Source organism: Phocoena sinus, chromosome 20, assembly GCF_008692025.1.
Source record: "Phocoena sinus isolate mPhoSin1 chromosome 20, mPhoSin1.pri, whole genome shotgun sequence".
Taxonomy (NCBI): domain Eukaryota; kingdom Metazoa; phylum Chordata; class Mammalia; order Artiodactyla; family Phocoenidae; genus Phocoena; species Phocoena sinus.
The window spans coordinates 27,155,923-27,170,923 of NC_045782.1; the positions used below are offsets into that span (position 1 = coordinate 27,155,923).

A 15,001-nucleotide genomic window follows, 5' to 3' on the forward strand; every position below is an offset into this window, starting at 1 on the left:
ACAATCTCTGCAGCCTGGAGCCCATGGTCACACACCCACACGCTCAGGCTTAAACTTGGTGATTTCTTTCCATGCCGCCGATATAACATGCTTTTTATTTTATTTTATTTTCCATTTCTACTTTACTGGAGTTCGGATTCATCCCAGTTTAACAAAGTTTTCCTCTCACACACATACATACACACTTGCCCGTGCACACACACACACAAATATAATTTTGAAACATTTTTCTCAAAATTGTTTATTTAGGTTTATTTTCTTTCATTTATTTTTAGCTTTGTTTCCCTCCCTGCTCTGGCCTGGGTGCAGGTAAAGTGGGTGTACAATAAGGGAGAAGTGTTCAAGAGAGGGGATGGGGAGCGAAGAGAAAGTGTTTTGGGAGGAATAAGCTGGAGTTTGCTTTGGGGATAGGGTGGGCAGCAAAAAGGAGGACAAGGTAAATGCTAATAGTGATCACTACCATTTATTGGGCACCTGCTGGGTGCTAGACAAGTCATAGATATCCTTATAATCTCTTACAATCCTTGTAAGCACTACAAGACAGAAGTCATTATATCATTTTACAGATGAGGGTCACGTATTTTATACAAAATAGGACTAGGATACTAGCTCAGGATTGCTTTATTTAATATTCTAATTCCTGCTTTTCCTGTAGTAATAGTAACAGTAATAGTAATTACTATAGTAATATAATAATAGTAATTCTATTCCTCCAGGACTCTTTACCCCATTTCTTTCATATTGCGTTGTTATTTGCATGAGAAGAAGGAAGACAGAAGAATGAGGAGGGTAGGAAATTAAGATTTATTTATTTAGCTATTTGGTACCTCATTTAATTCTCCCACTAAATCTTTGAGGTATAGCTATCTCATGGCACAAATGAGAAAACTGAGACTTAGAGAAACTAAATAACTTGCCTAAGGTAATGGTTATTGGCATCCAGACTATCTGATTACAGAAGCAAAGCATTTCCTACTATAAAATGCTGCCCCGCCTCCATGGGGAGCAGTTTCCAGGAAATGAACACTATGAAATCCCCTCTGACCTAGCTCTTGTGTGCGAGGTGACCTGACTCATGCCAGAAGGCTTGTAGAACTCTCCTTCCAGGCAGAGAAGTTTAAAAAAGCTGGTTAGCCAGTGAAGAACACTAGGAGGGGCATACTTTATGTTTATCGAATTCTATGCAGTAGATATTTACTAAGACCTACCTAAATACATTCCACTGTGGTTAGAGAATATACTTTGTATTATTTCAATCCTTTAAATTTATTGAGACCCAAATGTGGTCTATCTTCTTATTGGTTACTATTTGCATGGTGTCTCCTTTTACTTTTAACCTATTGGTGTCTTTGAAACTAAAGTGTGGTTCTTGTGGACAGAATGTAGTCAGATCACGTTTTTTGTGCATTCTGCCAGTCTCTGCCTTTTAATTGGAGCATCTAATCCATTTACATTAAATTACTAAGAAGTAGGATTTACATCTGCCATTCACTACCTATTTTTATGTTATATATCTTTTTTGCTCTTCAATTTCTCCATTACTGCCTTCTTCTGTGTTAAATATTTTCTAATATACTCTTTTTATTCCTTTGTTATTTCTTCCAATTTTCTTTCTGCCCTCCTTCCTCTCCTCTCATTTAGGAACTCCCATCATGTGTATGTTGGTGAGCTTGTTGATGTCTCACAGGTATTTGAGGCTCTGTTCATTTTTCTTTATTCTTTTTCTTTTCTGATTCACAGACTGAATCATCTCAATTGATCTATGTCCTGATTCATGAATCCTCTCTTCTGCCTGATCAAATCTGCTGTTGAGCCCCTCTAGTGAATTTTTCATTTCAGTTATTGTACTTTTCAACTCCAGAATTTCCATTTGGTTCTTTTTAAAAAATAATAATAATTTCTATTTCCTTACTGATACTCTATTTAAAGAGACATCATTCTCATGCTTTCCTTTATTTCTTTAGACATGATTTCCTCATGTTCTTGGAACATATTTAAAATAACTGTTGTAAAGTATTTGTCTAGAAAGTCCAACATCTGTGCCTACTCAGGGGCAGTTTCTGTTGATTTTTTTTTTCTTATATGAGCCATGTTTTCTTGTTTCTTCGTATGTATCACCAATTGTCATCAATTTTTTTGTTCAAAGCTGGACATGGACATTTAAAATAATACAATGTGGCACTGTGGACACCAGATTCCCCCCTTCCTAGGGTTTGTTGTTGTTATTTGTTTAGTGACTTTTCTGAATTAATTCCGTAAAGTGTGTATTCTTCATCATGTGTTTCTCTAAACTGTCTGCTTGGTTAGCTTCGTGATCAGCTAATGACTAGATAAGGATTTCCTTAAGTGCCTAAAACCAATAAGTTTCCCAGTGTTTTCCAAGGGCTTGGAGTTATTTGCAGACTATTGGTTTTTAAGACTACCATGGAGCTAGGGTGGGGGTAATGGGAAAAGGTCAAGTTAAAACCCCACAAAGCTTGCTGTTCTTACCAAGATTCAACCACTTTCTTTGAATAAGCATTTTTCTGAATTGTTGTAAGCTTTTTGTTAATTTACAGAGTTCTGAAAGAGTTGATCCTGACAATTTTTGCTAGTTTTCTTTTATGGAGGCAGAATTTTCAGGGGTCCTTATTCTGCCATATTACTCTTTTAATGTCAGTAGACACTGTAGTAGTAACTCCTCTTTCATTCCTGATTTAAGTAACCTGTGTTTTCTTTCTTTTTTCTTGATTAATCCATCTAATAGATTATTTATTTTATTAATTTTTTCAAAGAACCAGCTTTTGGCTTTAATTTTCTCTGTCTGCTCTTTTTTTCATTGATTTCTTCTCATATCTATTATTTCCTTCTATTTACTTTTGGTTTAATTTGCTCTTCTTTTTCAAGTTTATTAAGCTGGAACATCAGATCATTATTGTTAAGCCTTCTTCTTGTCTAACATAGGTGTTTAAAAATATAAATCTCCCTCTAAGCACTGTTTTAGTTATATTCCACAAGTTTTGATAAGTGTTTTCATTATCAATTTCATTCAAAATATTTTCTAATTTCCTTTATAATTTCTCCTTTGTAATTTCTTTGTAATTACCTATAAAGATATGGCTTTGTTTCCCACTATCTAGTGCTTTCCAATGTATCTTACTGTTATTAATTTCTAATATAATTCCATTTTAGTCAGCTCTACTATCTCAGATGTTTGTCTTTTGAATATGTTGAGACTGGCAGGATGTTAATTTCAATATGATAATGAACTTGTCTATTTCTCACTTTGTATTTGTCCCTTTTTTCCCCCATGTATTGTGAAGCTTTATTATTAGGTACTATTATGCATTGAATTATATCCTCCCAAAATAGGGTGGCTCTAATGCTTTGGCAGCCAACGTAAGCAAAACATATGTTGGAGTCCAAACTCCTGATTTAGACATACAGTTTTGGAGGTATAATCAATTAAGATGGGGTCATTACGGTGGGCCCTAATTCAACATGATATAGGAAAATGCCATGTGAAGACAAATTCAGATGACACTGAAGGCAGAGATTGAACTGCTGTAGCTGCAAGCCAAGGGACACCAAAGATTGCCAGAAAATCCTCATAAGCTAGGAAGAAGCAAGAAAGGAGCCTTTCCTACAGATTCCAGAGGAAGCGTGGCCCTCCGATACCTTGATTTCAGACTTCCAGCCTCTAGAACTGTGAGAGAATAAGTTTTTGTTTTACGTCTCCTAGTCTGTGGTACTTTGTTATGGCAACGCTAGGAAACTAATACAAGTACGTACACGTTAAGGATTTTATGTATTTTTTATTATTTAACCACTTGAAAGTCCCCCTTTATCTCTCATAATAATCTTTCTCTTAAAATCTACTTTGTCCAATAGCAACATAGTTACAGTAGTTTTCTTATCTTACTACTTGCATGGTATAGCTTTCTAACGTGTTAATTTCTTTTTTTTTGTTTGTTTGTTTGCGGTACGCGGGCCTCTCACTGCTGTGGCCTCTCCTGTTGTGGAGCACAGGCTCCGGACGCGCAGGCTCAGCGGCCATGGCTCACGGGCCCAGCCTCTTCGCAGCATGTGGGATCTTCCTGGACCGGGGCACGAACCCGTGTCCCCTGCATCGGCAGGCGGACTCTCAACCACTGTGCCACCAGGGGAGCCCTAACATGTTAATTTCTATTTCTCTGTGTCTTTATGTTTAAAGTGTGTCTCTTGTAGACTGAACATATTTGGGTCTTGCTTTTTATGCAGTCTGACAAGCTCAGCCTTTTAATTAGTGTGTTTAGTCCATTTGTACTTAACATACTTATTGATTTTAAGTCCACCAAAATGCTACTTGTTTTTTGGTTGTCTCTTTGTGTTTTTTTTCCCTATGCTCCTCTTTTCCAGTCTTCTTTTGGACTAATCCAATATGCTATACATTTCATTTTCATTTCCTCTTATTGGCCTTTTGCCTATACTTCTATTTCTTTCTTTTTTTAACTTTTTATTTTATATTGGAATATAGTTTTTTTTTCCAAAGGTCAATAACTGGACTTTAATGAATAATTCTGGTAAAAGCGTTTGTGCACAGATATGCAGGTATAAAACATATATCAAAAATGAACAAAAAGAGGGCTTCCCTGGTGGCACAGTGGTTAAGAATCTGCCTGCCAATGCAAGGGACACGGGTTCGAGCCCTGGTCTGGGAAGATCCCACATGCCGTGAAGCAACTAAGCCCGTGTGCCACAGCTACTGAGCCTGTGCTCTAGAGCCCGTGAGTCACAACTACTGAAGCCCATGCACCTAGAGGCCATGCTCTGCAACAGGAGAAGCCACCACAATGAGAAGACCATGCACCGCAACAAAGAGTAGCCCCCGCTCGCCGCAAATAAAAAAGCCTGCGCGCAGCAACGAAGACCCAACGCAGTCAAAAATAAATAAATAAAATGAACAAAAAGATTCCTTCTCTCCTTAAGTACATCTTAGAACAGCCATGACCAAGTTTAACTTGATATATGTTTCAGAGTTTAAAACCCAAGAAACTAACAAATTTTTGCACAAGTTTAACTTGAGACACATGCATTTATTGTCCTAACACTAGAAATACTTTCTTGACATTTGATTTGATACTCTTATTGGTAAGCTTTGCCTTTTAAAAGTTTTCCTGGGAGAAAATACAAGAAAAAAGTATCTATCCAGTTTACCCATCACTCTTTGAACAATACTTAGGAATAACACAATCTTAAAATAGCTCAATTTTGAAAAACACTGAGAAAATGCTGGAGTGTTATACTCAGGATCTCTTTTTGAAAAAGAAATGAGTATAAAAAAGTAATTTTGTCCTGACATTGGTGGGATGAGATACATTTGTACTGTTCACAAATTCTGCACACAGGACTGTCTGTTTTAAATAAGATCAACACTAATAGGGAACAAGAAGTAGAGAAGCCAACTTTAGGAGATGCATTTATTCCAGGGTACTTGGTTAATGCCTCTCGGGTTTTACCAGCATATCTCTGAAAGGAGATGCACAGCCTAATCTCACAACTATTTAACAGTGATCACTTTCCTTATACACAGAAAATATGCTTACCTCTTTGACAGCTCCAGTCTTGACTGCAAAGAAAAGGTTATTACAAGAACCCAATTCTAGGTGCCCAACTACATTTTATCATCACAAATAGCTCTCAGTGTTTCTAAACAGGATTATTGGCATTGCGTGTAACATAATTCTTAGTTGTGGGGGACCATTCCAGACGCTTAGCATTCCTGTCCTATTCACTAAAAACCAGCAGTTTTCAAGGTCGCTGTGAGAAGCAAAAACATACCCATATGTTTCCTACTGCCCCTTAATGAGAATCACTGAGATCCAAGATTAAAATCTATTAACTTCGTGACTCCCACAGAAAGCAACTGCTTCATTACCTTCAGTAACAATGACTGAAGAGGAACACGTTGTTTAAAAAAACATTGTAATTAAATATTACTTTGGAAAGACAAGCTGATTTCTTCACATCCACAGTGATCTGAAAGGATTAGATGCACATGTGCAAAACTTATTGTCCCCAAACGCACACATACAGTCACAGGAAAATGACTGTTTACCTTCTACTGGCAAATCTTACCCCATTTATCTTTAGTATAAAAATACGTCCACCCACTACAATAAGATAAAAAAACGTGTAGATCTTCTTGATAAATTCCCTCACACTGATGTTCCTGGAAACTGCTGCTGTCTTTGCTCCAAAACTTGCTAATATAATAGTTGTTGCTGTTTCTGTGAAAACTGCACCACTTCTGGACTTCTTAGTAAGAAGTCTTTTTTGATTTAACACTTGTTCTGAAAGAGTAGGTCTTGCAGGTTGATCCCCCAAAGATCCTGTTCTCTGTTTAAATGTAGAGAGTATACTATCTGCACTTTGCTCAAGTTTGACGTTTCCCGCGCTGCCAGCCTGGGCGGCCGCACTGCAGTTCAGGGCTTGGTCACTTTTTCTTCTTCTTGTGCTTATCCTTGTACATCTTGTTGCGGTGTTTCTTGCACATCCACGGCTTGCGCTGTTTGGCCACCTGGCTCGTGGTCTCGCTGCAGCCCTCGTAGGTGCAGGTCTTGCTCATGAGGCCCCCGCCGCTGCCCGCGCCGCTGCCCCGGCTCCGGGTTCCCGCGCTGCCGCCCTCTCCCCCAGAGTGGGTCTCTTCGTCCTCCAGATCCTCCAAACTAGCCGTGCTCTCGCCTCCCCCCGGGGTCCAAAGTGTCCAGCAGGTCTGTCTCATCTTCCCTCGCCTCCTCCTCGCCATCCCCCGCCACTTCGCACAGGTACCGAACGGGCTTGCCAGCCCTGGCGCTGCCCACCCAGGGCCGGACCCTGCCGCAGGGCGCATTTCGGCAGCAGCCTCGTCCTGCTCTCCACAGGGGCGCATCACCAGCAGGGTAAACTGTGAGGCCGCAGCCGGGACGGGGGCTGGAGCCAGGGCCTGGCCGGGGTCAGGGGCGGGGGCCCCGGGGCGGAGCGCCCCGCTAGCGGCGCCGGCCCCGCGCCCTCGGCGACAGCCTGCACCTCCGTGCTGCTGAGACCTGGCGAGGGTCCACGACCCCAACCTTTCAGCACCTGCCGGGCCCAAGTGCACTTAGCAAACCAAGACCCGGGACCCGCGAGAGGAAAAGGGGCTGGAATATAGTTGATTAACAATGTTGTGTTAGTTTCAGGTGTACAGCAAAGTGATTCAGTTATACATATACATGTATCTATTCTTTTACAAATTATTTTCCCATTTAGGTTGTTACATAATATTGAGCAGAGTTCCCTGTGCTATACAGTAGGTTCTTGTCGGTTATCCATTTTAAATATAACATTGTGTACATGTCAATCCCAAACTCCCTAACTATCCCGTCTTTCAATTACATTTCTGGTGGTGGTTCTAGGGATTATAATTTGCATCCTTAACTCATCACAGTCCATTTGGAATGAATATATTAAATGAATGAATATGTAAAATATGAGAATCTTATTACATTAAAATTTTATTTACCACCTCTTTTGCTATTGTTGTCATGTATTTTACATAGACATACATAATAAACCCCACACTATCGTGAAAGTCATTAACAAGGAAGTCATTAGACTAGGGTGGCTCTAACGCTTTGGTCCCCAAAGTAAGCAAGCCAAAACCTAAGCCAGAGTCAATTTCTATAAATGCCTCAAGGGTAAAAAATCAAAACTTGAGAACAGCCAATCACAAACAGCCAACTAGACTTTCCCAAATAATGCAACTGCTCAAGCTAGAGCCAGTTAAATAATTTCCATGCTTTGCTCCTGCGACTGCTCCGTAAAAGCCTTTTCCCTTGGCTCCTGACAGTAGAGTGCCCTCTAACCAGTTTCAGTTTGGCACTGCCTGATTCAAATCAATGTTTGCTCCAATGAACTCTTCAAAAGTTTAATGTGCCTCAGTTTATCTTTTAACAGTATTATATTATTACATTTACTTTATTTTTTAATAAATTTATTTATTTATTTTTGGCTGTGTTGGGTCTTCGTTGCTGTGCACGGGCTTTCTCTAGTTGTGGCGAGCTGGGACTACTCTTCGTTGCAGTGTGCGGCCTTCTCATTGCGGTGGCTTCTCTTGTTGTGGAGCACGGGCTCTAGGTGCAGAGGCTTCACTAGTTGTGGCACACAGGCTCAGTAGTTGTGATGCACAGGCTTAGTTGCTTCCCGACATGTGGGGTCTTCCCGGACCAGGGCTTGAACCCATGTCCCCTGCATTGGCAGGCGGATTCTTAACCACTGCGCCACCAGGGAAGTCCCCATTGTGGGTGATATATTTTAAGAAGTCTGGATTACATTGTCTTCCTTTAAAGGGTATTGATTTTTGTTCTGGTAGGTAGTTAAATTACAGGCATATCCTTTTGGCCATTTTAGCCTAGGTTTTATTCTTTATTAGAGTCGGTCTATTTCAGTTTGGACCTTTCTTTAAAAAAAATATATTTATTTTTTTATTTTTTATTTTTTAATTTATTTTTGGCTGCATTGGGTCTTCGTTGCTGCATGCAGGCTTTCTCCAGTTGGGTAGAGTGAGGGCTACTCTTTGTTGTGGTGTGCGGTCTTCAGTAGTTGTGTCACGTGGGCTCAGTAGTTGTGGCTTGTGGGCTCGCTAGTTGTGGCACATGGGCTTAGTTGCTCCACGGCATGTGGGATCTTCCCTGACCAGGGCTCGAACCTCTGTCCTCTGCATTGGCAGGTGGATTTTTAACCACTGCACCACCAGGGAAGTCCCTCAGTTTGGACTTTAATCTTAGGGCTCAGCCCCTAAACTAAGACATATTCCTGACTCCTAAATTATGTCTTTTCTGGAGTCTCACCTGAAAGTCCAAAGTGCTCATAGAAGTCTCTGCACTCTGGCTTGGCCAGACACTAATACCTCTCAAACCAGCTCAGAACAGCACAACCTCTAGTATCACCATTAAGCTCTCAGCCCACAACAGATCATCTTTGCTAGGCCTCACAGAACCTCACCCTGTGCCTGTGCAGCCTAGCCCTCACCCAGGGACCATGGTGAATTCCTGTGCAACTTCCTCTTCTTTAATAACCTGCCCCCAATTTTCAGCTGCTTTAGTAGCCCAGTAACCCACTCCCTGCCCCCTCAGCTCACAGCAAGCCATCCTTCCACTTAGGATTCACCTGCACGCACCACAGAAGAAATCTGCGATGATTGTGAGGCTTACTTAACATGTTTCTCGTCTCTCCAGTATCATACCCCTACACCAACCATCTTTTGCTTGAAAAAAGGTTCATCACATATCTCGTTCCGTTCTATAGTTTTTCAATGAGCGGGAATCTTGTGCCAATTACTCTGTTATAGGCAGAGGTGGACATTATTATGTCTTTTTTTACTTTTAAAAAAAAATTTATCTTCTCATTTCTAATTTCTCTTTATTTATTTTATTTACTTGTTTTGGCTGCGTAGGGTCTTAGTTGCAGCATGCAGGATCTTTGTTGAGGCATGTGGGAATCTTTCTTGTGGCACAGGCTCTTCATTGTGTCCCACAGGCTTCTCTCTAGTTGTGGCATGAGGGTTTTCTCTCTCTAGTTGCGGTGCTCGGGCTCCAGGGCACGTGAGCTCTGTAATTGCAACACACAGGCTCTCTCATTGAAAAGTGTGAGCTCAGTAGTTGTGGCGCACGGGCTTAGTTGCCCTGCAGCATGTGGGATCTTAGTTCCCCGACCAGGGATCGAATCCACGTCTCCTGCATTGGAAGATGGATTCTTTACCACAGGACCACCAGGGAAGTCCCCTATTCTGTCTTTTTTGACATCAGATTCTTTCAGAACTTTTGTTTCTCATGTTTTTTGTTTTTGTTTTTTTAATATTTATTTTGGCTGCACCAGGTCTTAGTTGCAGCACATTGGATCTTCGTTGCGGCATGCAGGATCTTTTAGTTGCGGCATGTGGGTTTCTTAGTTGTGGCACGTGGACTCTTAGTTGTGGCATGTGAACTCTTAGCTGTGGCATGCATGTGGGATCTAGTTCCCCAACCAATGACTATGTGTCCCCTGGGTTGGGAGCATGGAGTCTTACCCACTGGACCACCAGGGAAGTCCCTGTTTCTCATGTTTTTGATGCTCCTTTCTACTGGGGCCCTAAGCTTAGGCCTAGCCCACCATTTGGATAATCCAGCACCACCCTGTCTCCTATTCCAATTTTTTCCCATTCTATCTTCTAATCCTAAAAATGGATTAAGATCAAGAGAATAAGGAGACAAGCCACAGAATGGGAGAAAATATTGGCAAAACACATGGCTGACAAAAGACTGTTACTCAAAGTATACAAAGAACTCTTAAAACTCAATAATAAGAAAACAAACAACCCAAATAAAATATGGGAAAAGACCTGAACAAGCATTTTACCAAAGAAGATATACAAATGTCAAATAAGCATATGAAAAGGTGCTCCACATGGTATGTCACCAGGGAAATGCAAATTAAAGCAAAGAAATACCAGTCTGCATTGATTAGAAGGGCCCAAATCTAGAAGCCTGACAACACCCAACAGGAACTCTCCTTCATTGTTGCTGGGAATACAAAAATGGTACAGCTACTTTGGAACAGTTTAGCAGTTTCTTACAGAGCTAAACATCGTCTTACCGTTCAATTCAGCGGTCATGCTCATTGACATTTACCCAAAGGAGTTGAAAATTTATACCCACACAAAAGCCTACACACAGATATTTATTTCAGCTTTATGCATAATTGCCACAACTTGGAAGCAGTCAAGGTGTCCTTCCGTAGGTGAATGGGTAAATAAACTTTGGTACATCCAGACTATGGAATATTATTCAGCTAAAAAGAAATAAGCCATCAAGTTATGACATGGAGGAAAGTTAATGTGTATTACTAAGTGAAAGAAGCCAAGGCTACATACTGTATGATTCCAATTATATGACTTCTTGGATAAGGCAAAATATATGGAGACTCTACAAAGGATTAGTGGTTTCCAGAGGATTTTTAAGGTTATGAAACTATTCTGTGTGATACCATAATGGTGGGTACATGTCATTTAGTAATACATTTAGTAAATGCATTTAGTAAAACCCATAGACTGTACAACACCAAAGTGAACCTTAGCATAAACTATGGACTTTGAGTGATAACGATGTATCTATGTAGGTTCATCAGTTGTAACAAATGTACCACTGTGGTCTCTGATGTTGCATGTGGGGGCTCAGGGGTAGATGGGAACTCTCCCACAGTACAGTTTTTTGCTGTGACCCTAAAACTGCTCTAGAAAGAAAGTCTATTTTGAAAAATGGATTAGGAGCCAAAATGATGCTGGATTAAACAAATGCTAGAGGGAAATCCAGCTAAAGTAAATGTAACACACTTAGGGAATTTCCAGGAGAATGTGTTGTTTACATGGGTTATGAAGCCATCTAAAGCTAGACAGAGTTCATTTATACTTAGAACATTAGCCCATTCTTTTAACTGGACTCACAGAGGAAGCAGTAGTTCTACGAATTCAAAACATCAAATAATTGCTTAACAACAAACAAACACGATGGGCATTTTAGAGCCCAGGAGTTTATCATCCTGAGTAGTATGCTTTAGACTAATTTTAAAAATGAGTTGTGGCCCCCCCCCCGGTGGCGCAGTGGTTGGGAGTCCGCCTGCCGATGCAGGGGACACGTGTTCGTGCCCCAGTCCGGGAGGATCACACATGCCGCGGAGCGGCTGGGCCCGTGAGCCATAGCCGCTGAGCCTGCGTGTCCGGAGCCTGTGCTCCGCAACGAGAGAGGCCACAACAGTGAGAGGCCTGCATACCACAAAAAAAAAAAAAAAAAATGAGTTGTATTTCTATGCATTTTATCCCCAATGATATTCATTGTGGCTTTTTTTCATAATAACAGCAACCTGGAAACTACCTAAACATTTAGTAATAAAGGACTGCTTAAGTAAATTGATACATCCATGTGATGTGACAGTATACAAACCTCCACAAAGATGCTACAGGCGAATATTTAAGGACATGGGGGAATACTTTCATGATAACTTTTTTTGTTGTTTAGTTTTTGAGGTGATTGTATTTTTATTCTAGCTTTAATTCCATTTTAAGAAAAACAGTTTGCTAAAATGTTTTATTAAAAATTATGAAACATTTGGGGAAAACATATTTTTTCTTTGTTTCCCTATCTCTCTTTTTTTTTCTTTTGAGAAAGACCAAAGACACACCATCATTTTGCATCTGTTATATTTACTTATATTCTTTTTTGTTGCTATTGTTCTAGCCATGATGTGATATTCTAGGTGAAGTTTTTTTTTTTTTTTTTTTGCGGTATGTGGTCTCTCCTGTTGCGGAGCACAGGCTCCGGACGCGCAGGCTCAGCGGCCACGACTCACGGGCCCAGCCGCTCCGCGGCATGCGGGATCCTCCCCGACCGGGCCACAAACCCGTGTCCCCTGCATCGGCAGGCAGACTCCCAACCACCGCGCCACCAGGGAAGCCCTCTAGGTGAAGTTTTTAACCACTATATAGCAACATCATTTGGGAGTAGGTTAAATAGCCATTTGCCTGTATTGATTTTATTTTTCTAGATATTAATGTTTTTTCTTTTCTCCTTTTTGGTTTTCTTGAAGTATGGTTGATTACTGTTGTGTAATTTCTGCTATACAGCAAAGTGATTCGGTTATATATATATATATATATATATATATATATTCCTTTTTTATATTCTTTTCCATTATGGTTTATCACAGGTTATTGAATATTAGTTCCCTGTGCTATATAGTAGGACCCCGTTGTTTATCCATTGTATATATAATAGCTTACATCATGATAACATTCTTTTTTTTATTATTATTATTTGCGGTACGCGGGCCTCTCACTGTTGTGGCCTCTCCCGCTGCGGAGCACAGGCTCCGGACGCGCAGGCTCAGCGGCCATGGCTCACAGGCCCAGCCGCTCCACGGCATGTGGGATCTTCCCGGACCGGGGCACGAACCCGTGTCCCCTGCATCAGCAGGCGGACTCTCAACCACTGCGCCACCAGGGAAGCCCCATGATAATATTTTTAAGTGAACAAAGCAACTTGCAGAAGAGTATATACAATTTGATCCTGTTTCATTTAAATTTATTTGTGTGTAGAAAGAGGTTATACATCAAAATGTTTAGTTATTTGTGGGTAAATGTATTATGGGCATTTTTCTTCTTTATCATTTATGCATTTTCTAAATTTTTACAATGTGTATATTGTTTTTAAGAAGAAAATTATATAATTTTTAAAATGAGTTGAATGATATGAACAAAAAGGAGTTAATGTTAGAAATAGGGAAGATGTTGATTTTTATCAACTTTATTTCCACAGAAGAATGATGGTTCATGACATTAAGCAAAATGTTATTACATTAAATTAGAATCATACTAATGGTCTCATAATGTGCCCCCCGCCCAAAAAAAGGAAGTAGTAAGTGAACAGTATTTTCTATAGTTTACCCTTCTTCTATAGGAAATGGCCAGGTATGCCTCTTATGTACCAGGAGCTTTGTATCAATTTTTTAGGAACCCTCACAACTCTGACTTTGCGTTCTCCCTGTTTCTTCAGCTCCCCGTTTCTTCGGAGCTGTTAAGTGACTTGTCCAAGTTCCTATGACTTTTATATGAGACATCTGTTAAAAACAAACAAAAACAAACAAACAAAAAAAACCCAACAACCTACATTATAAGATTCCGAAATACACACTTAAGCGGCTTAAGATTCTTGCTGGTACAACACAGCAGTCAGAGACACCAACACCAACTCTGGAGCTCAGAATAGCTGGTGTCAAATCCCAAATCTGCCGTTTATTCTGTGTGTCTTCTGGACAAATTACTTGGCTTCTTGGTGCCTCCGTGTGCTAGCCATAAAAGGGAGGCAACTTGACTTAGGGTTTCTGTGAGGATCAAATGAGTGAAGGTATGTAAGGCACTTAAAAGAGCAAGAACTCAATAACTGATAAAGGTCAGCTGGAGTGCAACGTCACATCCATTCTCTTCCATCCTAGAAGCCAGATCATTGCTCAGATGCAGTATTGTGAGTGGAAAGCAGGGCTCCAACTCTGCTGATCTATTGTTCTTAGCTCCTGTCTGCCAGGGAGCCCTCAGTAGTTTAAATCGCCATGGCCTCTGAGGGTGTGCAACCTGCGAAAAGCCACCTTGAGGGTATGATCAGAGCGTTAGCATACTCCTTCAGTTAAATGAGCCAAAAGAAATTCTCTAAAGTTGGAGTTTTTCATCTGAGGTCCTTGGATCTCCAGTGTTACCAAGGTATTTAAAACTGTGTTTGTGGCTGTCCTTCAAACCCACACAGTAAAATCAGGGACATTATATTATAGTTGTACCTCATTTGGAAACAAAGATGGTACCTCCACCTTGTCCACCAAACTTGGCTGTTTCCAAAAATTAAATCTGGAATTCAAAATAGAAGATTAGCCATATTTTTATCACTGTCATTACTGTAATTATTTGACTAGCTTTCTCTAGATTGTTGCCCAGAAGGAGATCCAAAGAGGGTTGGCAGACTGGCAGCTTTAATGCAATAAGTGTTTGGAAATCCAAGGGTTTTATAAGACAGCATTTGTTTTAAAAAATGGGAAGGGGGAGCATGTTACCTATATTTCTTCTATTTCTATATTGTTGTTGAAAATCTTAATATGACCATGCATGACACATCATACATTTGGATTTATATGGAAGGGAAAAAAGAAAAAACTAAAAATATTTCACTGGTTATTATCATAAAGAATTAAAAAAAAAAAAGCAGCAAGACCCTTATTCATGTTGCACACAGAGCAGCTCATTCTAATTATCTATTAAGAGGCCAAAAACACATTCTGGAACTCAATGGTGCTTGGCTTTTTTTACCTAATGATTTTGCAAGAGCTCATTCTTAAGAGGTTTAGCTCCAAACATTTTGCTCAGCTCCTAACAGTGGAATTTTGTTTGTCTGTTTCTTCTTGCTCAGCTACTTAACCACGTGATGGGGAGGTGGGACCCTGCACGTTTGGC

The 15,001-nt window shown here is 40.3% G+C and overlaps 1 pseudogene; it reads right to left on the minus strand.

Annotated features, from left to right (window-relative positions):
- Positions 1-4,818: 4,818 nt before the first annotated feature.
- LOC116746156 lies at positions 4,819-10,627 on the minus strand (annotated as a pseudogene).
- Between the last annotated feature and the right edge of the window lie 4,374 nt (positions 10,628-15,001).